The sequence below is a fragment of the Pinus tabuliformis genome, chromosome 1_1, assembly GCF_031772625.1.
Source record: "Pinus tabuliformis cultivar Carrire ecotype Pingquan chromosome 1_1, CPIR1, whole genome shotgun sequence".
Lineage (NCBI taxonomy): Eukaryota > Viridiplantae > Streptophyta > Pinopsida > Pinales > Pinaceae > Pinus > Pinus tabuliformis.
The window spans coordinates 90,842,844-90,848,843 of record NC_142297.1 but is presented as its reverse complement, the minus strand read 5'-3'; positions in this window follow the sequence as shown (position 1 = coordinate 90,848,843).

Sequence of the window (6,000 nt, the reverse complement as noted above, 5' to 3'; positions counted from 1 at the left end):
ACCAGACAACAAGATTGATTACGGAGTTCGTCCCTAATGGACTACGTCTCAGGGTCCACTTTCAAGATGGACGACCGCTTTATTAGGATTGAAACCGAAGAGGTCGATTACACATAAATTTGACCAATATAAATGTGCATGCAAGCACTTTTGGTCACTGTATTTAGAAATCTCTCTACACCATCTTTCCAATTCTTGTCTCGGTTTCGAATTCCGATTCCCGATGCCCCTGTTACACTGTAAACAAAATCGACTATATCCTCCAAAATCTGCACTCTAAAACTCAAAACCACCAATGTCTTCCTCATGAACAAAACAGTGCATTTAGAGGTTTGCAGATACATTTGAGGGCTTCTTAGCCAAGATTGGCATGAATGTAGCATGATGGTCTCAGTCGAATCACTAGGGAACACCTCAGTGCCTAGTCACATGGTCATCGCATTATTTTTAATGCCAAAACACAACAAAACCCAAAAATAAAATTTATATTAAAATCAAAACCGTTGGTGGCTTGTTGACTGGGCAGAATTGGTTGACTGCCCATGTGAATAGGTTGTGGTCTAACCACAAAATTCCAGCTGGTGGTCTAACTCCAGCAGTTCTGCTTGAAATTTGTGGTGCATTCACATGCCATCACTACAATGGTATACCTCTGCATGACTATTTAAATCTTGTTCACATGATCATGTTTTTTTACAATTCCCCACGCGGTCAGCCTCAAACTGCCCGACTCTTCACATGGCCTCGGTCCTGCTACTGTCTCCTCCACGGTTCCCAAGCTCGGTGGTTTATTCCCGACTCTTCTCACATGATAACTGTACCAGTTATCTCCCGTGCGGTTAATCTCGTGATTTATGACTGTGATTGCAATTTATGTTGTTTTATAATGTCTATTATATGTTTTCAAAGGCCGAGAGTTGTTTAACATAGGGTTATATGTATTTTTACATGGTTTTTGTTAGGTTAGGTTCTTAGGACTTAGGGTAATGTATTTAATATATGTTTAATACAAGGGTTTAGGTGTAAGACTTATGTACGGGTTTTAGACTTAGGTTTTTGACATATCAATGCATGGTTAGGGTTTTAGAATTAGGTTTTAGACTTTACATCAAAACCCATTTACAGCCATTTGTCACAAAGTGACATTCATCCACACACATATCTTCAACACAAAGCTACATTTACGACGACACCACATGATGACAAATCCGTCGACAACCAAATCCTGCGAAGGCGGACGACAACCCCATGTCGACGACCAAATTCTGGTGGAATCGATGACAACCAACATGTTGACAACCAAATTCCAAACCATATCACCATGAAAACCATTGACATCACCACAACAACCTGAACCATAAACAACATTGTTGAAGCTGAAGACATGTACTGAATGTTGACGACGAAACTGAACCTGTGCAACTAATCTGACGAGATCCTCCTGGATCAATCCTCTCCACTTGAAAGCTTTTGGACCACAAAATTTTGACTAGATAGATAATAAATGAGGGTAGAGCTCCCTCAATCTCCACCTTGTCTGGAAGATGTACCAATACATTTGATCAACCACCTGAAAGTGATGACCCTGATGAGGTAGACCATGGCACATTTTGAATCGGTGACATGTTCCATCCATCTATAGTATGATCGACTTGCGAAGATGGTTAAACAACCTGTCATGAACATAGAAATTTACTTCTTTCCACGAAATACCATGAGTTAGTGATTCATAATCATCTTTGAAAACAGTCTCTACAAGATTTTGTTCAATATTATTGACATGTATTAACAAATTTCTATATTGCAGAATAATAGAGACAATCAAAGATATTCTTGACATCAAACCAACTATACTTTCCTAATTCTTGATTACTAAGTGAACTTGCTGTAATAAACCCATCATACTATAATATGAAAACTATTGCAACTTAGTTTGATTTTGAAAGTATTGAATTAGCTGTTGATTTGTTTGAATCATTGTTTCTTCATTTATTAAATGATGTTTCCATTGATTAGCACTTTCCCCTGATGCATAAGTTTCCCTTAAATGCTTTGACACTGATTTAGAAAAGGCTTTGATGCGAAAACAAATAGGCTTCCTCTCCACTTGAAAAGAGGCTTCCAAACTATTTGAAACATGAAATGGTGACACAATACAAGAGAAATTTAACACTGACTTTCCCCAAAACTGACCTGCATCCCTGTAACTGTTAACTTCCAAACCTAGACTGAATTGATTCATTCTGACATTAGGAAGAGGAGCTTTAGGCACAAATTTTAATTCATGTTGTATTCCCTACTTATGAGTAAGATGTTTGGTTTCTTTAAATGGAATTAGAAAAGTTTCTACCTCTTTGATCAAAATATCTTTGAGCTGAGACTCATAACTTGAACAAACATCCTGTCGATTCTTATGTTGTTCCTTTACACACATGCTTACAAATCTTTTATTTGAACTTATTAATTGCTTCATCTGATTAGCAACAACTAAATTCAAGTGTTTTTTGTTTTGATGTGCCTTGACAATAAATTCAACACTATCTTTCTTAAGGTGATATTTATGTTGTCTCCTGTAAAATACTGCATCATGATCGTAAAGATAAGGACTTCCTAAGACAACTCCACATATGTCTATTGGAACCACATCTAATTCCACTTCATCAATGTAATTAGTTGTAATGGAGAATCTTAATCAACACTATTTTGTGACTTTTATCTGAGTTGATTTATTTAGCCATCCTAATGGGTAAGTTCTTGGATGATTCCGTGTCTCCAAACCCAAATCCTTAACTAAATATTCAAATATTAAATTGGCCTGTGATCCACTATCAAACATTGTATATATCTTTGGGTGCTTAGACATTATCCTTATGTTAAATAACTCAACTCTTTTATCCTCCTTTGAAGGATTTATGTTTGAAGATGCAATATATTCGAACTTGAACCAGTGTCAGAAGTTTTACCTGTCGAAACTATGGCAATTATCCACCTTTCATCACCTAAATATGAACCTAGATCTTGTTGGACTGCTGCAATTGCCTTCTTTTCATCCTTCTCCTTAAGGAAATTTTTGGGCTTAAGTTCTAGATGAAGTTTCCAACACTTAGATTCATCATGACCGATTCTTTGGAAATGAGAACTAGTAGGTCTTTCCTTCTGAGTTGTCACTGATTTCTTTCTCTTCAAATTGTTCTTCCCTTTATTGTCATTGGAATCTTTGATTTCCAACTCTTTGGATGATTGCGGTGAAAACTTGAATAGTCTACCACCTTATTCAATATGTATGGCTTGAACACACACTTCATTAAAATCATCAGGATTAAACATCAATAATGTATGCTGCAAATATGAATGTAAATTGTCAATGTATTTTAATAAAGTTTCACGTGTATCCAATGAAATACCAAGCGCCAATGCTTTCTTTCTGAACTCGTGAGTAAACTCCTGAACACTCTACCCTTTACCTTGCCTCAAATGTTTCCAATCAATAACAACTTGTTGCATGTATCCTAAAGGATAGAATTGTTTCCTAAGAGATTTTAAAAACTTAGACCATGAATAGATGGCTTTTCCTTTTCGCTTTACATCTATCTGAGTTTTACCTTCCCACAAGATTAAAGTTGTTCCCCCCATTCTAAGTGTAGCTAACTGAATTTTTGTTTTATCGTCAGAAATGTTCTGAATATGACAATACACTTCTAACTACTTAATCTAGTTATCTACATTTTCAGGATTCATTTCACCATCGTAAATAGGTAACACAAAAAGTACATCAAGTTTTAAAAGAGATGTTTTCTTATGTTTCTTTTCTGTTTCAGATTCTGCACTAGAAGAAGAAGATGATGATGATGATGATGAAGATAATGGAGGTGAAGGTGGTTTATTAGCCTTGCCTTTACCTTTGTCCTTCTTCGATGTCTTCGAAGAAGAAGATGCATCTCTCGCCTTCTTATCTTCGTACAATTCTCCCAACATCTACTGCATAGTCAAGAATGCTTGCTGAAACTGTTCATCACTCATCTTAGTCTCTAGATTTTCACCTGCATCAGATCCTGTCATGGTCGAATTATGAACGAATCTTCGCTTTCCAATCTCTGGATCAATCTGCTCGAGGATTCCTTCTCCACGTTGCGACTTTGACCTGGTTAACATTCAATGGAAAATTTTACAAATGCAACGTGCGCTGATACCAAATTATATGATTTGAAATGATCATATGTTAAAACTAAAGTAGAATTGATTATGCCAACAGTGAAATGAATGTTAATTGAAAGTGCCAAAACCGTGAGAACTGCTTGAGAAGAAAGGCTTTATGACAGCTGATAAAACTTAAGTACGATGTAAAAAAGAAGTGAAAACAACAAATACACAGTGATACTAGACAATAAGATTGATTACGGAGTTCGTCCCTGATGGACTACGTCTCCAGGTTCGCTTTCAAGATGGGTGACTGCTTTATTAGGATTGAAACTTAAGAGGTCGATTACACAGAAATTTGACCAATCTGAATGTGCATGTAGGCACTTCTGGTCACTGTCTTCAGAAAGCTCTCTGAACCATATTTCCAACGCCTATCTCAGTTTCCAATTCCGACTCTCGATGCCCCTGTTACACTGAAAACAAAATCAACTATATCCTCCAGAATCTGCACTCTAAAACTCAAAACCACCAATGTCTTCCTCATGAACAAAATTGTTCATTTAATGGTTTGCAGATGCATTTGAGGGCTTCTTAGCTGAGATTGGCATGAATGCAACATGATGGTATCGGTCGAATCATTAGGGAACACCTTAGTCACATGGTCATCACATTAGTTTTTAATGCCAAAACACAACAAAACCTGTTGGGTTGTGTTATATTCTTTCCACGTAGTTAACAGGGGGTTTGAGGGGCACCCATAACCCCACTTTATGGGGTTCGAGGCAGCGCCCCGGAAAATTTTGGTTTTGGACCCTATGTTAGGTTGGGCGGACCCACCTATGGTTTTGTGCATGATTTTCGCACATGTTTGTTGGGCACGATGGTTTTCAATCCATGGTATTGGACGCGATGGTTTTTAGTCCATGGTATTGGATGCTTCGGCATGTATAAATATGTATTGTAACATTGAAAGGAACATAATGAAAAATCAAGCTGGTAGTCCCGGTTTTGGGAACCAGGGGAAAATCTATGTGTATATGTGTTTTATGTATTATGCTCTCACATTGTTTATTTTCTGTGTTTTAGAATTCGTATGCAAGTAGTTTTTGTACGGGTTTAAAACCTACATTTGGTATCAGAGCAGTTTTGGTTTCAAGGGGACGCTTTTGTTGCTGAGGGGTTTCGCTCGGGCCTGTGGTAGACCCTGTTTAGTGGGAGATCTGCGAGATCGATCCTAGTGGTGAAAGAAGATGGCGAGCAATGGAAATATAGAGATCGAGAAATTTAATGGTCAGAGTTTTGAGTTGTGGAAACTCAAGATGGAGGATCTGTTGGTGGATAAATATCAGTGGATCGCGGTAGATCCGGGTACTAAACCAACAGGAGTGACCGATGAAGAATGGAAGAAGTTGGATCAGAAGGCAAAGAGCACAATACGATTGTGTGTCTCAGATTCAGTATTTTTGAATATATCAGGGGAAGCTACGGCAAAGGCATTGTGGGACAAGTTAGGGACTTTGTTCCAATCTAAGTTTCTGGTGAATAAACTGTTCCTGTGGAAAAAGTTGTATAACCTGAGGATGAAAGATGGAGAATCGGTGACAGAGCATCTGAATGCATTTAATACTGTGGTAATTCAGTTAGCATCTATTGATATTAAAGTTTCAGATGAAGATAAGTGCATCAATTTTTTGTGTTCTCTACCAGATTCGTGGGATAGTCTGGTTATTGCAATAGGTAGCAATGCAACTGCCTTGAATTTTGATGAAATAGTCTCATCCTTGCTAAAGGAGGAGATGAGACAGAAAAATATGGAGAGCCAAAATGGTGATGCCTTGTCTGTACGAGGGCGGACCCAGA